General features: G+C 38.2%; 1 long non-coding RNA gene across 1 annotated transcript; it reads right to left on the reverse strand.

Annotated features, from left to right (window-relative positions):
- Nucleotides 1–4180: 4180 nt before the first annotated feature.
- On the reverse strand, nucleotides 4181–26780 carry LOC104650215 (uncharacterized). Its single transcript, XR_005577289.1, has 3 exons — nucleotides 26661–26780; nucleotides 6053–6124; nucleotides 4181–5128 (listed from the first exon to the last, which is right to left on the reverse strand). It is a non-coding gene; the product is annotated as an uncharacterized LOC104650215 (long non-coding RNA).
- Between the last annotated feature and the right edge of the window lie 120 nt (nucleotides 26781–26900).

A 26900-nucleotide genomic window follows, 5' to 3' on the forward strand; every position in this document is an offset into this window, starting at 1 on the left:
GTGAGTGACTTTCCTAAAATTTAAAACAAGTGAGTGAATACCAGACTTCAGGCAGAGCAAAGGCTTTGGGCTCAGGGTCTAGGAAGGGTGACTTCCATGTCCTGGAGCTTTGGTCGCCTGTGGGGGTTACAGAGGACCAGATTAGAAAGGAGACAGTGAAGCTTGTCCACCTCTGGCGAGGACTTGTTGTCAAGGCTAAAGGAGTCAGCAGAGAAACTCTACCACCTCCTCCTGGCTCAGCAAAAGAAAGGTGGGAGGAGGAGACAGTTCAGAAGCGAATAAAGAGAAAACAGCATTCCTTCTAATGATCTCAAGTCATATACTGGGAGAAGAATGCTCGGAGATTCTGCAAAGGGGACACTGTTCGTTCTTAATGAAATGAATGGCAGACTTTTTTCCTGCTAATGCCGACTTACTCCCGGAGCACACTCAGAGATAGTGTCGTCAGATATGGTGCTCATGTGACATCTTTGTTTTGCTTAGTTTAGTTTTTTTTTTGTTGTTTTTTCTTGAGATGGAGTCGCATTCTGTTGCCCAGGCTGGAGTGCAGTGATGCAATCTCAGCCTCCACCTCCTGGACTCAAGAGACTCTCCTGTCTCAGCTTCCTGAGTAGCTGGGACTACCAGCACGCGCCACCATCTCCAGCTCATTTTTATATTTTTAGTGGAGATGGGGTTTCACCATGTTGATTAACTTTCACTTTTCTGATAACGTGATCCTGTATGGTATGCCCATATTGCACTCTAAACTTTCTTCCTTTCTCTTCATCTGTGAACAAATAATTTAAACAGATGTCCAAATTCTTTCTGAGAGCACTAATCTTGACTTCTATCAAATAATATTCCTGAAAAAAATATTATGTGTAGTCATTCCTCTTACTGAGAACGAAGTTTAAACTAATAAATTTAAAATTAGTAAAGATATGTATGTTTAAAATTGTGGTATGCAGACAAACTTTTACAATTCTGATGAGCACTGGATAAATTATATGTCAGGTTAACTAAGCCAAATAATTGGTATCCATAATTTTACACTCTCAAAGGTTAGTTACATACCACCACAGAGCCCCAAATGAAATGGTATTTAAATGTTTGAGCTAAGTAGCCATTAAAAAAATTTAGTTGAAAAATGAAAGATAGATTCTACTCCAGCTGGGCGCGGTGGCTCACGCCTGTAATCCCAGCACTTTAGGAGGCCGAGGCGGGTGGATCACAAGGTCAAGAGATCGAGACCATCCTGGTCAACATGGTGAAACCCCGTCTCTGCTAAAAAAAAAAATACAGAAATTAGCTGGGCATGGTGGCGTGTGCCTGTAGTCCCAGCTACTCGGGAGGCTGAGGCAGGAGAATTGCTTGAACCCAGGAGGCGGAGGTTACAGTGAGCAGAGATTGCACCACTGCACTCCAGCCTGGTGCCTGGTATCAGAGCAAAACTCTGTCAAAAAAAAAAAAAAAAAAAAAAAAAAAAGACAGATTCTACTCCATACCCTGCTCCCTTTACTCTGCAAAATAATCGTTTCCAAGATTGAAAGACTGTGCTGTGTAGACTGAGGGGCAGGAACTCCTGGGACTAAATGGGTACATTTGTACCCATTTAGTGTGATAGAGATGTTTTAAAATGTATATTTAAAACAGCTGAAAATGTTTCAGAGGCTTTGATGAAACAATTCTTCTCCCAGTAATTTTCTATAACTTTATATATAAAATATATGGCTTGGCATTGTTTACAAGCAAAACAATGCTAATAACTTTAAATTATAGTCTATAAATAAAATGGCACATACATGTATATGTGATGGGCGAGAGAAGGATATATTAATTTAAATATTTATTATCTCTTTTTAACCTGTGTTTCCACCATTTTCACCTTCAATACGAAGTGCACCTGCCCATCCAGGGATGATGGCGATGACACCCGAGCAAATGCGATTTTAAACCTTGCTGTCCTGTCCAACCCAGTATACTCGGTACATCTTGAACATAGAAGATCGCACAGTGAAGTCACGGAAATACATCTCTTAAAGTAATATTTACTAACTGGTGAAAATGTTTATAATATATTGCTGATTAAAGAAATAGATACAAAACAAATTTATGCCATAAGTATTTTTAAAAGCTCATGCAGTCATGTAGAGAATATGCTGTTGGTATACCTACAAGTAGGTATGCACATATACATGTACTATTCATGTACAAGGTATGTACAATAAATATTGTACACAAATATATACATACCTCATATATAGTATATGTACATATAAATTGCATATGCATACATCAACATTAATGTATAACATGTATTATACATGTGCATACCTAATACATGTACATATTCATATGCCTACAATTGCAGTGAGATTAAAAATTAATCTGACATTAAAAAATTGAAGCTTAAAATTTTGTATTTTCAAATTTATGCATTGAACATATGGTATCATGTAATGTAAAAACAAAGCAAAATTCTGACGTTTGAAAAACAAAATCTTTTTGTGTTTCAGCGGCTGGGAGACCAAGCCTGCCTCTCTGCGAGGCTGCTCCCCACTGCAGTTCACGCTCATAGAGAAGACAGGTGCTGTAAATCACCCTGACTTTACACCTCACTTTTCATTGCTGCGGGTTCAGCATTATTATTTCCCTGGAAACAAGAGTTAAGAGTTAAGAGTTAAGAATTTTCTCCATAACGGGGATCAAGGAAGTAATCAAAGGAAGTGACATTTCGATTGTTCCTTTAAAGAGAAGCACCTTTTTTGACACGTAAAATGTAAGCAAAAGTACATCTCAGGTGCTAATAACTGCATGGTTAAAAGCAGGGAGGCATACCTGTTTTTGGCATCTTTAATATCACAAAACCCTAAGAGTGGTAACATTTTTTGAAAAATCACTGTGTGCCGAGCCCTGTGACGACTGATTCACTTCGGTTTTCACATAAATCCAGCCCCCAAACATGACAGAAATATTTTTCTTCTTTTTAATCTCTGTTTACATCCTCTCCCCCATCCCGCTTTGGGAAAAGGAATAGTTGCCTTTGGTAAACTGCAGAAAATGTTAGGTGAGATGAAATGAGGGGAGACTCTTCAGTGGGGGCAATCAGTTTCTTTTACCTTTCATGACCGGGAGGTGGGGATCAAAGGGAAGAACTCACAGATGGGAGGGAAGTTTTGATGAGGAAGCTCACGACTAAAAGCGTAAGAATCATAGTTTTTCTATACTGAAATTTCAAGTGCATTTATTAACTACCACTTACAGCAAAAAGGCATTAATTGAGCACACATGAAGTGCAAGGAATAAAAGTTCAACATGATCCTTGCTCACAGAGTTCTGCTGGTGGGGCAGTGTGCTGCACTGTTTCGTGAGTTACCTGTTCACGTGCCTAGCTGGCTTACTGAATGAGGAGTTGATGTCTGTGCACAGAACAGTACAGAGTGGCTTTCTGGGCATCGAGCACAGAGTCAAGACAAATTAGAACCTCTATTTGCAAAGAAATGAGCCGATACATATGTTCTGTATCTGACCAAAAAAAAAAAAAAAAAAGAATATTTAGAAAGCATTTCTGTAGCTGATGTAGTTTTTTTGGTTTGTTTGTTTGCTTGAGACAGAGTTTCGCTCTTGTTGCCCAGGCCGAAGTGCATAGGTGCCATCTCGGCTCACTGCAACCTCCAACTCTCAGCTTCAAGTGATTCTCCTGCCTCAGCCTCTTGAGTAGCTGGGATTACCGGCGCCTGTAACCACGCCCAGCTAATTTTGTGTTTTTAGTAGAGATGGGGTTTTACCATGTTGGCCAGGCTGATCTCGAATACCTGACCTCAGGTAATCCACCCCTCTCAGCCTCGTAAAGTGCTGGGATTACAGGCGTGAGCCACCGCGACTGATACCGTTTTAATGTCAGTTTTTGCATTGCATGTCCCATTACGGGAGCCTGTCCCCAGGTGAGTAACTGCTTGCCCAGAGCAGTTACAGAGGCGGCACTGCAAGGGCGACATGAGTGAGGATGAGCCGCTCTGATCATTTATTTTGGTCACATGGAGGTGAGAGGAAGGAAACGTTGCAACGGGGACCAAGATGTCGCTAATAACAAAAATCCTTCTTTTTACTTGTCAGCTGAGATTCCACCTGCAGTGAGGTTTGGTTTTCATCCCACAAATGTTTGAGGGAGAAAAATTCCTGCAAAGTCATATTAAGAATGTAATATATTTTATTAAATATTAGTATTTCATTAAAGAAAGAAATGGGAATGGCAAACATTACATGAGAAAGAAAATAGAGCTCAATGCAAATGAAAATTTGATCAAACGCATACAAATTAGACACATTTTAAAATATGTTAATTAAAATTACAGGCTTTATTCCCATTTCATGATTTACTATCCTGGAGTGCTGTTCACACGTAATGAAGGAGGTACTGTTAAACAAAAGGATTGAAAAATGAAATCCCGTTTAATCACAGGCTGTGGTCAGGATTGAATCACTTCGCCTCGGATTCCCGACAGCAGTACTTGGCAGCTGCTATTCAGAGCCTCACGTCCATCCTTCACGTCTTCCCACAACTCAGTTCTTTTGCTCATCGTTCTCTGCATTCCAACCGATGCACCTGGTCATTCTTACATCTGAGTCATCAGCACAGAGCAGGGATGCTACTTGAAGGTCAGCAGAAGTGTCCTGACATGGAGCGTCATGTTCCTGCTTCATGACATTATGTCCGTATTGGAGCTCAAAAATGTATCAGTTTCCTCTTGGCTCAAGTCATCAGACAAACTGCTATGTACATCACCTGGCCTCCAATAAAATCACAACTTTTAAAACTTTGCCAGTATATCTGGCAAAAATTTAATATATTAAAAATTACATACTCTCAAGTAATGACACAATGGTGTTCCAGGCATTTGAAATCATATAGGTTAGCAAGAAAAATATTTTATATATTAAATATATGACATATATCATTATATACTAAATCAAGAGTGTTATTGTTGCTGCTGCAAAAATACTGTATATGATGAGTGTATTAAACACGGTAAGTGCACGGAAAGTTTTCCTTTTTCTTCCACAGTATAGACCTCTCTTTGAAGACGGGCAACCTGGCAAGGGAGATCATTTTCCAAACTCTTGAAAATGTGTGAGGACTCGTGATCTGTTACATCAATGGAACATGAAGAGAATGGAGTTATGTCACATCTGTGCCAGTGAGCCTAATGGAAGAGGTGCCCATCCACTCTCTTTCCTCATCCGATAGCTGGATGGAAGGATACGAAGGCTTTAGGTGAAGACAAAGTCCTGTGATGAGAGAGGCCTGAGCACCTCACAGTGCATGGAAGCCGGCTTCTCACCAGGAACACATGCAGTGGCCCTATGTGTGCAAGGCATTTACCTCCACCGTTGGACCTGACCTTCAGGGTAATTTTGTAATGGCAGTTAACATTACTCTGGTAACAAAACAGAACACTGTCAAAGGAACGCTTTATCGTGCCAACCCACCACTGCCTTGAAATACGGATTACTTTGCAGAGCTCTTCAGAGAAACAGCCATAGTAGGATAAATGTGATCTGCACATATAGATAGATGGATAGATAGATAGATAGACGACAGATAGACACAGATAGATAGACAAACAGGTAGGTACGTAGATGATAGATAGATAGATGTTTTAAGCATCAGATTGGCCAATGCGGTTGTGAGACTGGCAAGTCCCACATCTGTAGGGTATCTGAGAGCTGGCATCTGCTGGCATCTGAGAGCTCAGCAGGATTTCTGTGGTAAGGTCTTTAGGCAGAAATCCTTCTTCTTTGGAAACCTCAGTTTTTGATCTTAAGGTCTTTGACTGACTGAATGAAGCTCACCTGTATTATCAAGGATGCTTTTTTTATTTTATTTTATTTTATTTTTTTACTTAAAGTCAATTGATTGTAACTTCTATAAAATACTTTCAGAGCAGCATTTGGATTAACATTTGACCAAAGAACTTGACACCATAACCTAGACAAGTTGATGCATGAAATTAACCATCTACCTCCCCCCACTCCACTGGCTAACATTGAGGACCAACTCCATCCTTACCTCTGATTAAGTAGGAATGCACACCTGACCTTGGGAAAATCCAGCTAGGGCCTTTGATTTACATCTTGTGACCTAAAGGGAAAAATCTATATTGTACCCAGAGTATTTTTTGCAGTAATTTTCAATTGGGAAATATGAAAGCCAGGTAAACGACTAGGAAGGCAAAAGGCAGAAGTCTTTGTAACTTGAAGCCAGGGTCAAGACAATCAAACTTACGTACAGATCAGCATCATGAGGAAGCAGCAAATAAAGGGTGTTCAACTGCTGAACAGGGCCTGGCTTCAGAGAGCACCAGAGATGACGTAAGATAAAAACGGAGACACCAGGAGAAAGAATGAGGATGCTGTCTCAATGCTAATTGCAGCTTCCATGAAATCTATCATAATTGAAGGTTTATTTTCAAATAACCTGTATATCCTGGAAGCAACTGCTACTGCCCAACTTGAGATGGCATGAGTATCTGCTTTTCTTTTAAACAAAATGCGCTCACTGAAAGAGAAACCAATAGGAACACTTTGCTAGGGGAAGTGTTGTTTAATCTCGAGTTTGAGAGAGAAATGGGTGCAGTAAACGGGGCGGAAGTTCAGACATGTTGTGTATTATCCTCCCATTCCTGCTTGTGCTCCACTTTGCGAGGAAAAAGAGAGGGAAGGTCAAAAAAAAGAATTCTGAGGAGAGTGTAATTTAGGCTGTCAGCAGTGGGAAGCCACTGAATAAATTTTAATCCCTGGGAGACAGACAGTACTCTGTTAACACTGATCAATCTTGAGTGACTACGGCGTAAACGTCATTCAGTTTTCACTCAAAAAATTGTTTTATTATTATTATTAATTATTTTGAGACAGAGTTTCACTCTTGTCGCCCAGGCTGGAGTGCAATGGCAAAACCTCAGCTCACTGCAACCTCTGCCTTCTGGATTCAAGCGATTCTTCTGCCTCAGCTTCCTAAGTAGGTGAGATTACAGGCACGCGCCACCACACTCAGCTAATTTTTTGTATTTTTAATAGTGATGGGGTTTCCCCCTGTTGGCCAGGCTGGGCTCAAACTCCTGACCTCAAGCGATTCACCTGCCTTGGCCTCCCAAAGTGCTGGTATTTCACATGTGAGCCACTGTGCCCGGCCCAGTTTTCACTTTTAAAAATATGTGTTCCACAATGGTTGAACTAATTTACACTCCCACCAACAGTGGAATACAGTGTGGTGATTCCTCAAGTACCTAGAAATAGAAATGCCATCTGACCCAGCAATCCCATTACTGGGTATATATCCAAAGGATTATAAATTGTTCTACTATAAGGACACATGCACACGAATGTTCATTGCAGCACTGTTTACAATAGCAAAGACATGATGCCCATCAATGATAGACTGGACAGGGCAAATGTGGCACATACACACCATGGAATACTCTGCAGCCATCAAAAACGATGAGTTCGTGTCCTTTGTAGGGACATGGATGAAGCTGGAAACCATCATTCTCAGCAAACTGACACAAGAACGGAAAATCAAACACCGCATGTTCTCACTCATAGGCGGGTGTTGAACAGTGAGAACGTATGGACACAGGGAGGGGAGCATCACACACCGGGGTCTGTTGGGGGGAAATAGGGGAGGGACAGTGGTGGGTGGGAGTTGGGGAGAGAGAGCATGGGGAGAAATGCCAGATATAGGTGATGGGAAGGAAGGCAGCAAATCACACTGCCACGTGTGTACCTATGCAACAATCTTGCATGTTCTTCACATGTACCTCCAAACCTAAAATGCAATAATATATATAAAAAATATATGTCATTGGGGTTTCTGTAAAGTAAGCATGTGTTGTTTCAGTAAATACAATGAAAATAAAAATTATGTAGTTGTCTCTGTCAAATACGATACAAATGTGAAAAGCAAAAAAGTTGACTAGTAAAAATGTAAGAAATGCCTTTAGAATTAATGAGTTGAGATTCAAAGCAACCAAAATGTCAGCTGTGATTTACTTAAGATCTTTCTGGAATGTGTGACTAGATTGTGGCAGTGCAGAGAAGCACTCAAGCCGAGGCATGAGTTAGAGTTGGCACCACAGTCCAGGCTGATGCAGGGCCATGGGGAGCCAGTCCAGGTTCAGGGCTGGAAGGAGAATAACGGATACAATGCATGTCAGGTAGGCTTGATGATGCTTTCCATCAGCTAGAGTGTGGGAGGCATGACAAAGGAAAGCTAAATATGGCTTCTAAGTTCTCGACTTCAGCGATTAGGCTGATATTAATTAATACATTGCCTCAGAACGTAAATGCAGATATGTTACGGATAGCCTACATCAAAAGAAAATGCAATAGGGTTGTTTTGAATTAAACACACACATGTAAATTCTCAAGTAATGAAGAATAAGAACTAGAATTACAAACGCTTTAAAAAATGTTTTAAAAGATTAAGAGAGTTGCCCTAGACAGTGTTCTAAAATTTTGTTTACAAGAGAACATATATAGGGGTTTATGGTTGTAACACAAGGAGGGAAGAGAAAATACAACAAGCTGCTCCTTGCTTACTTTTAATTCTTTTCGACAGTTCCAGGGAATTACTGGAATTGAGTTGCTTGGATGCTACCACGTGAAACGCAGACCTGCCGTGACCCCCATTTAAGTAGTGGAAGGTGGAGAGCTGAGCCTCTGGAGCTGGCTGAACCTCAAATCAAACTGCCTGAAACCAGAGCTCTAATGCTGACAAGTTGCGTATGTTCTGTTTGCTGGTGTCTTGATTGGAACACATTTCATTTTAAGTAGTCTACATTTAACATAAATATTTAATCAAAGTTGCCAAGTGTGCTTTGAAGCATCAGGCAACAGTCATTTTTCAACTCAGGTGTCTAGACTAATCAAACTTTAAGAAAGAGTGCAACGTTCATAATGACACCATCATTTTATTGAATCATTCCAGTTAAATTTGATTTCAGTGCAGAAATCACAACATTTGCTTTTCTCTGATAGAAATGCAGCTCAGAGCTATAATTTTCATTTTGATTGAAGGGTATACGGCTTGTGGTATTTGGGGCTCCACATGAAATTCAAAACTGACTCTCATTCAGACCCATATTCTGTGACCCTTTCTTTAAACTGAGAAAGGAAAGGGGAAACATTTTTGACACCAATTCTCCACCTCCCCACTTTTGTCAGGCTAAATTTCTGCTCTGCCGAAAGAGGTAAATCTTTTGCTCAAGCTGTTGAACTGCACAGATAATACCTCCAAAATATTATTGTCGAACTATCAAGAGAATGATGCTATTGGAGGTTGTATTATCCTTCGCTGACTCCCAGAGTTGAGATGAAGATTAAGTTAGATGATATACACGGATGCTATCGACGGAATCACTCTTAGAAAAAAAGAAACTATAAAAATGTTCAACCTTCCATTACGATGTTATTGAAAGCAGCATTCGTTTGTTTGTTCCACTAACTTTTCTAAAATTCTTTAAAGAACATATTTGATTATATTGAGATATACACTTTTTGATATTGCCTGACTCACAACAAAGTTACATTTGGACATTTTAAAAGCGTGAGAACAATGAGAACACATGGACTCAGGGAGAGGAGCATCGCACTACTGCGGGCAGTTGGGGGGATTAGGGGAGAGACAGCGGGGGGTGGGGAGGGTGCCGAGGGTGGGGAGGGATAACCTGAGGAGAAATGCCAGGTATAGTATGCACCTAAAGTAAAATAAATTTTTTAAAAAAAATGTATGTGTGTTTTCAGTACTAACAGATTGTTAAAACAGAGTTCCTTTGGTTTGGAGCAGAGATTTTAGAACTAAAACAAATTTACAAGAAAAACAAACAAAACAACCCATTCAAAAGTGGGCAGAGGAAAGTCACTACTTTCCAAAAGAAGACATTTATGAGGCTAACAAATATATGAAAAAAATGCTCAACACTGGTCATTAGAGAAATACAAATCAAAACCACATTGAGATACCATCTCATACCAGTTAGAATGGCGATCATTAAAACATCTGGAGAAACAGATGATGGAGAGGGTGTGGAGAAATAGGAAGACTTTTACACTGTTGGTGGGAGTGTAAACTGGTTCAGCCATTGTGGAAGACAGTGTGGCGATTCCTCAAGGACCTAAAAATAGAAATTCCATTTGACCCAGCAATCCCATTACTGGGTATATATCCAAAGGATTATAAATCATTCTATTATAAAGACACATGCACACGTATGTTCACTGTGGCACTGTTTACAATAGTAAAGACCTGGAACCAACCCAAATGCCCATCGATGACAGACCAGACAAGGAAAATGTGGCACATATACACCATGGAATAACATGCAACCATAAAAAACGATGTTTGTGTCCTTTGTAGGGACACGGATGAACCTGGAAACCATCATTCTCAGCAAACTGACACAAGAGCAGAAAATCAAACACCGCATGTTCTCACTCATAGGTGGGTGTTGAACAATGAGAACACATGGACACAGGGAGGGGAGCATCACACACTGGGGTCTGTTGTGGGGAATAAGGGAGGGACAGTGGGGCATAGGGAGGTTGGGGAGGGATAGCATGGGGAGAAATGCCAGATATAGGTGATGGGGATGGAGGCAGCAAACCACATTGCCATGTATGTACCTATGCAACAATCCTGCATGTTTTGCACATGTACCCCAGAACCTAAAGTGTAATAAAATACATATATATATATATATATATACACACACATACACACACACACACACACACACACACACATATATATATATATATATATATATATATATATATATATAATAGTGGCAAAAATGATAATCAAAAGAATGTTTTCAAACATAAGTAGAAAAGGTTTGGTGCAGTTTTCCAGCAATAAGTCCCAGGAGAAAGCCTTGCCCAAGATTTAGCCAATGGGGAAATTGCTTACTCAGGGCTTTGATTTTTTTCTATTACAAATATATTTCTGTGACCAATGCATGGGGTAGTGTGACAGGAGACAGCCAGTCAGGTAAAGCCATGGCTATGAAGTAATGACCTCAGGTTCAGAAAAGGAGAGCTGTATATACTCACAAGGAACAACTAGTCAATAGATGAGATCCCAAACATCGTGGTTCATAAGACGCATGCAAAGGACGTGCTCAGTATTGGGCTGCAGGCTCTTCCCTGCCAGGTGCAGGCATTCCTGCTGAGTCAATTGAGGTCAGATGCTTTCTATCTGGCCGCCAGGTCCCCAGGAAGTTGTGTGAAATTGGCAACAAAAGATAGAAAGTGGGTTCCAATACAAAAAATTCTAAAATCCAAATATCTGGAAGTCCAGAATTGTCTGCATAAGTTTGAGGCAAGGGTGACAAAGACACCAAATGACCAAGAGTGGGTAAGCTGCTGTCGACAGGTCAGGAGCTGAAGATGGCATGGCAGTGAGGATGTGTCCTGAAGGGCCAGGGCTGGATGGATGTTGCGTAGAGGAGTCGCAAGGCCTGAAATGCACGCAGCCAGAAGCTAGGTTTCAAAAGGCGATGTATTTTCAGATGTGGTATAATTCTGTCGACCTGTTTTAAGCTGTTTTCTCTAAATTGTGTAAGTTTCAGACCTCCTACACCTAGACACAGCCCTGAGTATATGTGTCTGGAGTGTACTGGATGTTTGTGGGATTTGTATACAGCAACTCACATCAGACAATAGCCTCTTGAGGACACAGCATCCCACCTGTGCCTGTTAACACTTTGCTTCTATGGAGACGTGATGTGAACGTCGACTGTATCTGTAATGTATTTTGTAATTTAAGTTAATGTTTAGCATTTTTATCAACCTTGGCTTGGGGACTTTAGGCCACAGTGAAATGGGAAATTTAAAATAACATACAATGATGGGCAATTTAGATGAAACATTTTACTTTCCAGTATTAAATTTAAAGGACAGGTTGAATGTTCTTTATCCAAAATGCTTAAGACCAGAAGTATTTTGAAATTTGCATATATTTTTTAAAATTTTGTTATGTTTCCATTATACTTCCTGGTTGGGCATTTTGAATCCAAAAATCTAAAATCTGAATTGTTTCAATGAGTATTTTCTTTGAGAGCGTCTTGTCAGTACTCAAAAAGGTTTGAATTGGCCGGGCGCGGTGGCTCAAGCCTGTAATCCCAGCACTTTGGGAGGCCGAGGCGGGTGGATCACGAGGTCAAAGAGATCGAGACCATCCTGGTCAACATGGTGAAACCCCGTCTCTACTAATGGTGCAAAAAATTAGCTGAGCATGGTGGCGCGTGCCTGTAATCCCAGCTACTCCGGAGGCTGAGGCAGGAGAATTGCCTGAACCCAGGAGGCGGAGGTTGCGGTGAGCCGAGATCGCGCCATTGCACTCCAGCCTGGGTAACAAGAGCGAAACTCCGTCTCAAAAAAAAAAAAAAAAAAAAAAAAAAGGCTTGAATTTTGTAAGATTTCGTATTTGGGGTTTTTGGATTTTCAACCTGTACCAGCTTTGTACCTGCTACTATCCTACAAGCTCATATCTCCTCTTTCCCTAGTGTGGTCAGAAGCCTTCCAGTGAAAATCCACAGGGTATTTCTGTATTCATGCATTTGGGAGATGATTTATCCCTAAAAGGCAGCTCAAGGCCTTTTCAAGAATCTTCTAACTTTCTCATTTCCTGAAGTTCTATATATTTTCATCTGCTACTGAAAAAGCAAACTAAATATTATGATTTGCTGTTTTTTGAAGCATGTATTTTTCTCTGGAACATTGTTTTATGTATATACCCAGGCATGCATGGGTGTGTATAGTTTACATTGTATAATTTGTTTGTTGACCTATGTTTGTTTCTATTTTAATAGTTCCATGGAGCAGAGGTCTTAACTCTATCAGGCTGATTCATACATTTGATATTTTGTATTTTACACAAACTTAGTGCTAATGGTGATCTATTTTTTCCAAATTTTAGATCACTGAAAATTAGACTTGATTTTCCTAGTTCAGAGAGTAACTCCTTTATCAACTTCGATATAAAGTGTTTCTTGATATCAAACAAAAATTATTAATATTGACCATATATCTTTAGAGAATTGGGTTTTGGAATTTAATAAACATTTCTGAAAATTATAGGTAAATTTTACCAAGTATGTATATACACAGCCCTATACAGTTGTGTTATTGAGACACTTTCTAAATGGCTTATTCCCATGCATTTTGAGAATGAATGTTTTAGAGATATTAAAAAAAAGGAAGCGGCAGAATCCCATAGACTTGTCAGCCAAAGGGGAACTCATCTTCCTCAACTCCTGTTGCTCACCAACTAAAATCCTTTTCTTTTTCTTTTTTTTTTTTTTTTTCAAAAAGCCAAGGACTAAGAAAGGATATTTTTCAGGAAACACTGCAAGTTACAGTTTAAAGAACATTTAATTTATCTGAAGATTGGAGGTAATCCTATTTCAACAACAATCTTATCTTGGTTATTTCCTAACAGGAATGAAAGAAAATCTGGGTGGAAAAAAATCCCCAAAATTTAAATGATAAACTTACATTCATTGAAATAATAACTCAAAAAATAGATTGAAGTTGATGGGTATTATGTGCTAGTTGCTAGGGATACAAAGATGATTAAAATAAACTCATATTAAAATCTGTTAAACCTGTAAAATAATTAAAATCTGATCTTCAGAGTTAGATATATAAGCAAAATAATTATGCTATAGGGAAAGTGATAGCCTTGAGTTAGGTCAGGTGTATAGGGAAGCACTTCTCAATTGCTTCTCTAGGTTTTTTCACTTACTCTCGAAATGTCACTGTGCCTCAGTATTTTCTACCTGCCCATTTCCTCTTTACAGACTACTAGAAAGTCTTGGCTGGGCGCGAGGGCTCAGGCATGTAATCCCAGCACTTTGGGAGGCCGAGGCAGGCAGATCACAAGGTCAAGAGATCGAGACCATCCTGGCCAACATGGTGAAACCCCGTCTCTACTGAAAATACAAAAATTAGCTGGGCATGGTGGCGCACGCCTGTAGTCCCAGCTACTTGGGAGGCTAAGGCAGGAGAATTGCTTGAACCCAGGAGGTGGAGGTTGAAGTGAGCCCAGATTGTGCCACTGCATTCTAGCCTGGCGCTTGGTGAGAAAACGAGACTCTGTCTCAAAAACAAAACAAAACAAAAACAAAAATAAAAAAGACTTGTGTGAGATTGGTCTTAATTGGCAGCTGTAAGCTGAGAATGTCCACATCTCTGTTCGCAGCCCAGATTCTCTGCTAAGGGCCAGCCCCATGTATTCCACCTTGCATTAGCCATCTGCCAAGTAGACAGCTTAGACCCCTTTCATGTTCATAATGAGGAAAACAAAACTCATCATGCCCAATTCATTCTCTCAAATTTATGCCCTCTTTGGTCTCAATCATTTATTCATTCTTTACACACACACACACACACACACAAATGCATGCATGCATGGACACATATATAACTTAAGTCAGATCCAGAATCAGTTATTAAAAATAAAAGTTTAACAGAACAAAATATGCATTCATGGAGCTTATAATTTTTTACACACAAAACTGAATTTTCAGGTGCTATTGTGATAAATACTTTGAATTATGGAGAGTTTTAATCAAGACAGAAAATAGTCATCCAGGTTACTTAGCAGACATATTACTAGCTTTGATTGGGAAGTGAAGAAGGATCTCTTCAGTAAGTTGGATTCCAGTGAGCAATTGTCCGCCATCATATTGTATTTTATTATAATTATAGCCCTTATCATGTCTGTGATTATTTGATAATTTATTTGTTTACTCCAGTGGTTCCCGAAGTGTGTCCCATGGATTCACAACAGTTTCACCAGGTTTACAAAAATCAAAAATAATTTTTAGTTAGACTAAGCCGTCGCACTCTGCGATGGCTCAGTACACACTGGTGCAGTGGCAGCAAGCTGTACTAGCAGGCCATTGAACTCTTCATTGGCAATACTTGAAATAAAACAAACAAATAAATACATAAAGCCACTTTTCACTTAAGAATGTCTCTTGGCCGTGGGCGGTGACTTATGCTTGTAATCCCACCACTCTGAGAGACCAAGACAGGAGAATCACCTGAGGTCAGGAGTTCAAGACCAGCCTGTCCAGCATGGCAAAACTCTGTCTCTACTACAAATACAAAAATTAGATGGGCATGGTGGCACATGCCTGTAATCCGAGCTACTCAGGAGGTCGAAGCAGAATTGCCTGAACCCACGAGGTGGAGATTGCGGTGAGATGAGATTGCACCACTGCACTATAGCCAGGAGGACAGAGCGAGACAATGTCTCAAAGAAAAAAAAAAAAAAGAATGTCTCTTGATGAAGTACAAAAAGTTAATTTCACTGTATTTTGAGCTATTGGTACATGTATTATTAATGTACCGTGCTATGAAATAGGAATTCTGTGTTAAGCACTTCCACAACATACCAGAATATGATGCAATTTTTGAGGAAAAGTGCTCGTGAAATTAATCAGTGAGCTGTACTAGAGACTTTTTCCTAAAGAATTATCTTTACTTGAATAAATGACTGAAGACTTTTTATTTTCCTGAAAATGAATAAAGTGAGCCTATTATAAAACTGATGGTATTTTGTTGCCAATAATAAAACTAAAGCTTTGTATCTGCTACTGTTGTCAGCTTGCCAAGATTTAAAGTCTTTTGGATGACATTTGGGATGATACTAACAAATGTGATTTTGTATAATGTAATCAAATGTGTCAACATTTGGAAGTTTTTCATAAATCTGTGATTCATTATTTTTCAAATGACTAATACATGATTTTACAGAATCATGAATGGGTAAAATATCCATTCAAAGTGTAAGATGAAAGGATGTTTATATAATGGAGTCTGGAAAGTTCATTGATATGACTTCAGATCACACATTGGAATTCATCTTTATGAAGCTGCCTCCCTTCAGTGTAATATCAAAGAATATCTGAAAGGCTATTACTGATCAAGGAAATAAGAGAGGACACAAAGAGATGGAAAAACATTCTATGCTCACGGTTAGGAAGAATCAATATTGAGAAAACGGCCATACTGCCCAGAGCAATTAATAGATTCAATGCCATCCCCATCAAACTACCATTAACCTTCTTCACAGAACTGGAAAAAACTGCTTTAAACTTCATATGGAACCAAAAGAGAGCCCACATAGCCAAGACAATCCTAAGCAAAAAGAACAAAGCTGGAGGCATCACACTACCTGATTTCAAACTATACTACAAGGCTGCAGTAATTAAAACAGCATGGTACTGGTATCAAAACAGAGATATAGACCAATGGAACAAGACAGAGGCCTCAGAAACAATGCCACACATCTACAACCATCTGATCTTTGACAAACCGGATAAAAACAAGCAATAGGGAAAGGATTCCCTGTTTAATAAATGGTGTTGCGAAAACTAGCTAGCCATATACAGGAAGCTGAAACTGGACTCCTTCCATATACCTTATACATAAATGCACTCCAGATGGATTAAAGATTTAAACATAAGAACTGATGTCATAAAAACCCTAGAAGAAAACCTAGGCAAAACCCTTCAGGACATAGGCATAGGCAAGGACTTCATGACTAAAACACCAAAAGCAATGGCAACAAAAGCCAAAATAGACAAATGAGATCAAATGAAACTTAAGAACTTTTTCACAGCAAAAGAAACAATCATTAGAGTGAAAGTTCAGCCAACAGAATGGGAAAAAATTTTTGCAATCTCCCCATCTCACAAAGGGCTAATATCCAGAATCTACAAAGAACTAAGGCAGATTTACAGGAAACGAACAAATGAACCCATTCAAAAAATGAAAAGACACTTTTCAAAAGAAGACATTTATGTGGCCAACAAACATATGAAAAAAATGCTCGTCCTCATTGGTCATTAGAGAAATGCAAATCAAAACCACATTGAGATACCATCTCACGTCAGTTGGAAAATGTGGCACATATACACCATGGAATACTATGCAGCCATAAAAAACAATGAATTTGTGTCATTTGTAGAGACACGGATGAATCCAGAAACCATAATTGTCAGCAAACTGACACAAGAACAGAAAACCAAACACCACGTTTTCACTCATAGGTGGGTGATGAAGAATGAGAACACGGGCACAGGGAAGGGAACAACGCTCACTGAGGTAGGTGGCAGAGGTGGAGGGGAGGGGACAGATGGGGGATGAGGAGGATGGGGGATAACACTGTGAGAAAGCCTGATGCAGGCAACAGGGCGGATGGAGACAGCAAACCACTATGGCATGTATGTACCTATGCAACAATGCTGCAGGATGCAGGATGTGCACATGTACCCCAGAGCCCAAAGTACAATAAATATATATATATATATATATATGCCTACCTTTTACAAGGTAGATTTTCTTTATATACTTCATCGAAAAAAACATATCACAATATTTAATGCAGACAGATACAAGAATCTAGCAAACTCCTATGAAAGTGGATATTACAAAGATTTGCACAAATGTAAAACAATAACACTCTTTTCATTGTTTCTATTTTTTAAATGGGGTTATTTTTTCATAAAAACATTTTCCCATGAATGTGTCATGACTTTACTATTATTTAGAAATAAATAAAATCTTAAAAAATGCCTCAGTGTTGATTTTGACTACAGTAAATATCAGTGGATATAACACACACAAACAAAAGTTTTGACGAGATCTCAGTTTTTAAGAGTACAAAGTGGTCCTCGGTCCAAGGAGCTGGAGCAGTGCTCACTAGCCAAATATGCTTTCTGTCTCTTCCCATTAGAAGGCAAGGATCATGAGAACGAGGAGCTCGCCTGACTGCCACTGCTTTCGTCTCCACTTTGTGGAACGCGGCTGGCAAATAGCACTGAGAAGGATTTCTTCAGCTGCCTGTGATGGTACATCTGGTTTAATTCACCACACCCCAGTAAATACTGAGCTGCAGGGTGGTGGCTTCTCTCCAGCTGTTGGCTGAGCCATTTTTACATGTCACGTCCAGGCCACTCAAATATCTCTTCTTCCTCCCTGGGCTAATAGAGTCCTCATAGAGCACATGAAAGTCAGGAGAGATGAGATGAGATTTTAATGTTCTACAAATATTATTTCTTTATTTGGGGGAAATGTGCCTGCTGATGACCAGCCACAAAAATGGAATCCAAACTGTACTGGAATGCTTTAAATTACTCTGCAGTTTTGAAGCATACGGTCCTGGCAGAACTTTTAAGAGTTCAATATATCTGCCAATTTCTTTGTCTAATTATATTGAAGATCATATTTACTTTTCCTACCATTGGATATGGTAGATTTATAAAGATTGCCTTTATAGGAGTTGTCACTTCTTCTCAGCTGAAACTTCAGAAGTGGCGTGGGCTCTCTTAATATATTTTTGTTCAAAATTACTCTACAGTAGTGTAACCGCAAATAATTGTTTGCAATTTAATTTGGGATCCACAGGAGGAAAAGGTGAAACGTGATTTCCAAGTAGTTATCTTTACCGTTACGGTTTAATGACATATATTAGCCACACAAATGCAAAAGTAACATAACCTGTGGAGCAGATTTTAGTACTTTATGCATAGAAAAAGCAAAGTGATTCTCATTAATCTTTACAGGAGTCAAATCCACTGTAAACCTTAAGGCAATGACTGTAACACAGCCTGGTATTCTTACAAGTCAACGCCATTTAGGAGAGAGTAGTTTGGCATGCAAATTTCAAAAGCGACTGTTACTCATGTGAACACCCAGTGGAGATGAAAGTGTATTTAAGCACAAACAAAAGTTTCTTAGTTTTAACTAGTAGTTAGGAGTATTTTTTAAGCTGCAGCTCAATAGAGAATGTTTAAGCAGAATGATGATCACAAAAGTAGTAGCACATATTTGCTGCAGTGACTACATAGATATGGGACTTTATTATTTTTTTCCTTAAATCTGAAATACTGACAGATTTTCTACGATGTACTTGGAACTGAGAGTAGTATTACACACAAGTTGCTAAGTAGAATGGTGATTATTTTTCAAACGTCTCCCCTAGAACGCTAAAAAGAACAGAAACAAACTCACAAAAATAACTGTATAAACTGTGTACTTAAAAGGAAATGTGATTCTGGCCTTCGGCCTGGCATATATTAAGCTGGGAAGTTGTTACGTCATCCTAACAAGTGAAAAGCTGCAGGGATGGAAAATCAACCACCCTTTTCAGACCCACAGAAAAGTAAAGACTCAGGACAAACCACTACCTCTAAAAGTGGAGAAACAGGCAGACAGGTAATGAGAATGACAATATAGCAAAGCAGAAATCTGTGCAGGAAACAGTACCAGGTACTTCATGTTATACTTTCAATGAAAATTACAAGGCATACTGAAAGTCAAAACATAAATTTGAAAAGACAGAACAAGCATCAGAGCCTGACTCAGATATGGCAGGGATGTGGGAATTATAAGATCAGGAATATGAAAGAATTCATATAAGAATTCAATAAAGGCTTTGATAGCAAAAGTATATCCAAGGACAGATGGGCAATGTAAGCAGTGAGCTGGCCATTCCAGGAAAGAATTAAACACATTCTAGAATCAAAAACACCATCACAGAAAAATTTTAAATGTTTTTAATGAGCTGGACGTGGCTGAGAAAGGAATCTTCATAGTTGAAGAAATGTTAAGAAAAACTTCCAAAATTGAAAAACAAAGCAAAAAAAAAAAAAAGACTGAAAATGTTAAAATAGAATATTAAGAGATTTGAGACAGTTACAAATGCATAGTGTATAAACATAGGGAAAGCAAGAAGGAGAAAGGAAAGAAAAAGGAACAGAAGAAATATTTGAAATCAGAATGACTAAGAACTTCACCAATGAATGTGACACCAAACCGCAATCTCAGGAAGCAGAGAAAACACCAAGCAGTATGAATGCCACAAAGAAAAGTAAGGGCCAGAAGAGAGAAGGAAAAAGTCCCACACTTATATTCAGGCATATAACATCCAAAACGTGGACAATCGAAAATAAAGACAAAATGTTGACTGAAGCCAGAGGGAATAACATCTTATTTACAGAGGAGTAATTATAAGAATGACATCTGCCTTCTCAGAAACCAGGCAAGCAAGAAGAGAGTGAGCAATTCAGAGTGTTGGAGGAAAAATGATCCACCAGCCTTTAATTCGGTACCATGCAAAATTACCCTTCAAAAGTGAAAGAGAAATAAAACTCTCATAGACAAACAAAAATTGATGGACTGTATTGTCAGTAGACCTGCTTTGTAGAAAGTGTTTTTTAAAAATAGTTCTTTAGAGAGAAAAAAAATTATACAGATCAGAAACTTGGAGCTGCATCAGGAAAGAGAAGGATTAGGGAAGAAATAAGTGAAAATAAAATAAAATCTTCTATTTCCTTATTCTCAATTGAGCCAACAGACAACAGTTTGTTCAAGATAATAACAATGCTTTCTATGGTTATAACTTATGAGAAAGTGAAATGAATGAGAGCAATGATTCATGGCATGAGAAGGACAAATTAGTATAATACTCTAATATGCATATAAAAGATATAAAGTAGAATATCTATATTATAACATTCCTTTAACACAAGAAAATGTGCAAGGTGCTATAAGAGAGTTAAACAGCAAGAAGTAATTTAAATTGGGTGGCTAGGGAGAGCCTCTCCAGGAAAGGGTATTTAGGATGAGACTTGAAGGATGCATCAGTTAGCCAGATAGAGAGCTACGGAGAGTGTTGTGAGCAGAAGTAAGAGAACTATCAAGTACCATGCATTTTGCCTCATGAGACACTGAAATAGAATGAAGCTGTGAGATAGAGAAAAGGAGCCCAGGGCAGGCTGGAGAAGGAGGTCGATTCACTTTCCAAGAGGACTTTTAGGTGTTGGGATGCTGATGTGTTGGATTTTATGAGACATGCTGACCTGGGGTATGATGTGATCTTAGTTATATTATAAGATAATTATGTTTTCTATGTAGAGGATTGATTAATTGTCACAAAGCAAAATTGAAAGTACAGAGAACAATTAAGAAGCTACTATGTAGTTTCTGGAAAAGTTAGTAGCTGTTTGGTCTAGGTACTTAGAAGTGGTATGGAAAAAGTGAATAGATTTACACACACATACACCTGACATATAAACAGAATTGCTATTTCTTGGCTTCTAAATTTCTAGCCATATTAGTTTTACTATAACATTGGCATGAAAGAATCAGGTGACAAAGATGAAATTTGAAGAATCTAGGGCATGCCCAAGCCCTATCATAAAGTAATGGTGAAGAATGCTTCATTCTCTAACAAAATAACTGGGTCTTTCAGTTCCGTTGTAATTCCATAGCCTAGGTTCTAAGTAAAATGTTTCTTTCTAGATAATCCCTGAAATAGTCTTTTGTTTCTTTAAGAATCTGTCTTTCAAAACTCTGTTTTAAGGTTCCCTCTCATTTTCTCCCACTGGTGACACAGCCTCATTGTCTGACAAGGAACCATGAAATTTCTTGAATCCCTGCCAATATCTTTGAATCTTTCCTATTTGTCATCTTCCAAATTTAACCATTTACTTTTATCTTCATACATAGCTACTCCCACATGCCTTCAATGCATTTTAAATCATATAGTCTCTTACTTAAGTCCAGGCTACAATAAACCCCCGGTACATATGCCCTCTGATATACTTGTGCAAAACATATTTAGGATATCTCCTTGAGCCATTCCCAGCTGGAAGCCACGTGCTCCAGGATTTCAGGAAATATTATTCTGCTGTCTCTGGCTTTCGTTAGTATGTTGAGAAACCCATTGGCCTAATCGCCACTTTTTTACGGGAAATCTCTGTTTTCTTGGCTGTTTTAAATTATTTTCTTCACTTTTCTTGTTTTGTAGTTTACTCTTTCTGTGTACCTGGTGTAATGTTTTTTAGCTTTACTGAATTTAAGAATTCATTTTGCTCATTAATTCTAAACAATTCTCACGTGTTACCTCTTAGACTATGACCCGACCCCACCCCTATCTTTATTTTCTCCTAAAACTCTGATCAGTAGTATGCTTGATCTTTTCATTTTCTCCCCTATAGCTTTCTGTGTCTCTTTTATATGTTTATTTCCTTATTTTTGGGGTTGCCTTCTACATAATTTCTTTAACTCTATCTTCCAATTTAGTAACTGTCTCAGATACTGTTTAGCTGTTTATTATATTGCTACACATTCTGCTATGCTGAATTCCTAGTCTATCTTTTCATTTTTAGTCAAAACCTTTGTTTATTTAAAAATAGTATTAAGGAATCTTACTGCATATTCTATAACTGATCACTCAAAAACCTTCTGTGATGCTCAACCACAAAGAAAAACCCGTAGATTCACTGAAAATAGAATATCCTTATAGTTGCCTTAGAGGAAAGTCCTGCGCACAACTTCTGCCCACAGAATTAAATTCTGACCCTTCCACTTACTGGTGAGGTGATTTTGAACAATTCCTTGATCATTCTGAGTCTCAGTTTTAATATCTGTATAAGACAGTATTAATTTCTATCTCCAAAGAATGTGGTGATGATTAACTTGCAAACATATATTCAGTATTCAGAATAGAAGACAGGAAATAGAAAATATATTTGCAAAAGGAAATAGGAAAAAGAATCAACAACTGATAGAAAGCTCTTTTTAAAAAAATCTCATTTAAAAGCTACAGATTTCTCCAACAATGGCTCATTGGCTCTGTTAGCCTTTAGAAATAATAAGTGTGTAACAAATCACTAACAGAGGAACAATGAAGTCAAATTGTGACTAGCTAATTACTGCAGAAAAAATGAAATTGAAATTTTTAGAAAAAGCTGTATGACAAAAAAAATTACACTTTATTAAAGTGTGAGAATATCTGCAAAATGTAGACGGGAAATCAATAATACATGCTAAATCAAGCTATTGTTGTGACTGCTCACAGTCCCATATTGAGGTAGCTCGTCCCTCTGTGGGTTCTGGGAAAGAGGTTTGTTATGCAGTAGTGATGACAGCCAGGGGCCCCAGAGTAGGGTGAGAAGTCAAGTGAGAAATGCATCCTCCACACTTGAGCTGGGAAATGGGCCTCAACACTGCGACTGTTGTTGTTGGGCTCATTTCAGCTGTGCTGGACATTAGAAACAGGGGCCAGACACCTCATATCCACAGGGAACGTAACCGAATCTGCTTTTCAAGAACCCCAACTTTACATTTAAGCAGTATAATTATCAAAATAAAAAAAAACATAGTTAAAATTCTTCCCCAAACAAATACCCTGTCCAGACAGTTTTATAGGTGATTTTTACCAAACATTCAGCACACAAATGCTTAGAATTTTATGCCAATTTTATGAATATGAAAGATGCTACCCTTATATACATAGTGTAAGGCATTTATTGCATTTGTGTCCCAGTAGAAATATAAAATAATATTTGCGGCAACACTGGTTGTCATGCCTCAAGTGGAAACAGTTCAAATGCCTAACAACTGATGAATACATTTTGGCTTATTGACATAATAAATCCAGAGGGGAAAATGGTAAGTCACAGCTAGACATCAGCCTGGACAAACTCAGAAATCTAATGTTGGGGAACAGAAAAAAAAGGTCACAGAAAGGCTGAGCGTGGTAGTCCCAGCACTTTGGGAGACTGAGGCGGGCAGACTGCTTGAGTTCAAAAGTTCAAGACTATCTTGGGCAACATAGTAAAATCTCTTCTTTACCAAAAAAAAAAAAAAAAAAAAAAAAAAAATACAAAAATTAGCGGGGCGTAGTAGCATGCATCTGCAGTCCTAGCTATTCAGGAGGCTGTTTGAGCCCAGGAGGTCAAAGCTGCAGGGAGTCCTGATTGTGCCACTGCACTCCAACCTGGCCTAGGTGACAGAGCAAGATCCTGACTTGAAAAGAAAATACACAAAATGACTACTTTATTGTAAGGTCAAATCAGGCAAATCGGAACAACATATTGTTTAGAGAATAACTCATAGGTGTTTAGAGAATCTAACATGTGGGTTAGAGAATCACTCAAGAATCATTCATTCTGGAATGCTTTAAAGAAATTCAAGGGAGTATTTCAGAGGAATCTAGGCTAGCAGTCATTTGCCCCAGGGTGGGGATAGGGAGGTGATGTGATGTGAGGTGCGCAGGGCAGATTTTAAAGGAGCTGCTGACATCATTTCTTAAAATGGATACATTACTTTTAGCATCATTTTTTAAGCTTAAAACATCTAGATAAAATATTTTGTAATTTTGATATATTTAATAATTTAAAAATAATAAAAGGTAGAGGACATTTGAAGGAGGCAATTTTGCCCATTATTCCATAATGTCGTTATGATATTATTACCATGGCTCATTAGTCATTCGTGTTCTGAAATTCAAAGCATTTTTAATTTATTCAAAAATAGAGAAAAATAAAAAAAGTTTTGCTTTTACGATTGGCTGAATAATTTGGAATACCTTTGCAGAGTGGTTTTAATTCAAATTCAGATTCAGTGGATTAACTGTGTCCTCTCTCACAGATAAATACGGCCTTTATTTCTGCCATGTTGTACTCTAAGCATTTAAACCATTTGCTTTCAGAAAGCTATTATCTTTCTTGGTGTGATAGACAATTTCCAAATATTCCTGATCATATTTGTAGATTTGAATGGACCCAATTGACGTACACGTCTTATGTGTCTTCTGAGATACTAACTGCAGCTTGCTTCAGTCTCTGACTCTACAGAGAATTCCCGTGGATGTCAAATGAATGAACTGGAAATGCAATCACTTAAACACTGAGCCAAAATAGGCCCTTTCCCTGAAAGTGATTTTTAGAAACAGTGTTCTCTGAAGCAGAACATTCTGGAGTATTATATCCCTCAAAGCATTTGGGTCCTTTAGCTTAAATGCATATCACTCCTCATAAACCATTACCTACCTTAAAATTCTGGAGTGCAAAAATTTGTTGCTTATAAATAGCATATTTATATGTTAAATATCTGCAGCTTATGGGCCTTCATTCCCTTTTTATTCTTACTGCCCCAAAGACAATTTCTAAAATGATTTTAGAGATACGGAGTAGTAAATGAGGTATTCCTGAGAGAGAGCCTGAAATGAAGGCAGTTTAGTTTGAAATGTTCCAAGTAATCATCTGGCTTTATATGTGTGCTTCAACTTAGATTAAGGTGGGACAGGAGAAGGAGCACTTTCTCTTGCACCCGTAATTAAAAGGGCAGGATCTCAGAGTTTCCTAGAATAGAATCTCATGTCAAGTTACTAAGAAAAATATTGTGCCCTTTTTGGGTTACCAGCCAACAATGTGATGCAGATTTTGAATGAATATTTTGTTTTGTATTTTGACATCATATGCTTATAGAATCACAAACTATTTGTATTAACAATTAAACTATTAGTTTCATAATTCATTCATTTTCATATATATTAATTTTTCAATGATAAGCACCAGCTCTGTTTTCTGCTTTCCAGCTTGCTAATTGGTTCAAAATAAAACCAAGATTTAATGAAAACTATGTTCTTAACATGATGGTTTGAAGTATGTAATTTTACTCTGGTTAAAACAAAATAAGAGAAATCTTACGTGAACAATCTACGGTCTGAAACATTTAATATGGTTTTATCTTAACATAATTTAAAGGGTTATTGTATCTACTTCAACAGCTGCCTTGAGGCTAAGTTTGTTTGTTTGTTCAAATGACTACCATCAGTCAAAGGAGACAGGCATAGTCAGCTCATTATAGCCTAAGCTGATGTACTAATGTAGCTTCTAAGTCTGCTTAACATCACAAACTTTCAAAATGCTTAGCTATTAAACAATATTTTTTTTTTCCTAGCTGTATTTAGAAACAAATAAGGATTTTGATCCTTTTTATATGGAAATGATGACCTTTAGTAGAAGAAAATTCTTTTTCATTGATTTACAATGACTAAACTCTACTGCTTGTAAAACTTTAATTAGTAAATGTTTAAATATTGTAGGTAGATTTCTGTATGTGTATTTCTGAATATGAATATATTTATACACATAATGACAGAGTAAAGTAATTTAAATGTAAAATGTAACATAGATATATATCAAACATATATACACAAACATATAAATATGACATATACATATAAAACATATAAATACACATAAATAAAAGTATTTTTTACATTTAAAATACCTTAAAAAGATTTTGCATCAGGCTAAAGGTTTCATGTGAGTATTTATATTTATATTTCTAGATTTCTAACTTTAATATATTAGAAGTGACCAAGGCCGGGCGCGGTGGCTCAAGCCTGTAATCCCAGCACTTTGGGAGGCCGAGGCGGGTGGATCACGAGGTCGAGAGATCGAGACCATCCTGGTCAACATGGTGAAACCCCGTCTCTACTAAAAATACAAAAAATTAGCTGGGCATGGGTGGCACATGCCTGTAATCCCAGCTACTCAGGAGGCTGAGACAGTAGAATTGCCTGAGCCCACGAGGCGGAGGTTGCGGTGAGCCGAGATCGCGCCATTGCACTCCAGCCTGGGTAACAAGAGCGAAACTCTGTCTCAAAAAAATAAAAAAAAATAAAAAAAAATAAAAAAAAAAGAAGTGACCATCCTTTACTATTTTTACATAATTTTTGAGTACTAATTTACCATTAAGGTGTTATATTTCTGGTAACTGTAATACAAAATACTTACAGTGGTCTTTACCCTCAGGTCTTTATTCTGAGATAGAGTTATTAAAATCCTTACAGTAGGGGTGCTGGAGGAATCATTTGTTCTGTGTTTGTTGTTTAACCCTGGTTTCTGAAAGAGCTCCTTTGTCAAGTCCTGAGTAACAGGCGAGTCTTTTGTTCTAACAGGGTGGCTCTCAGTGGGCTCCTGGGTAGCCTTAGGATGGAGGCTGGTCTCCCAGGAAACCACCTGTGTGATGAGGGGGTTGGAAGTTTC

This window comes from Saimiri boliviensis, chromosome 10 (genome assembly GCF_048565385.1).
Source record: "Saimiri boliviensis isolate mSaiBol1 chromosome 10, mSaiBol1.pri, whole genome shotgun sequence".
Classification (NCBI taxonomy): Eukaryota; Metazoa; Chordata; class Mammalia; order Primates; family Cebidae; genus Saimiri; species Saimiri boliviensis.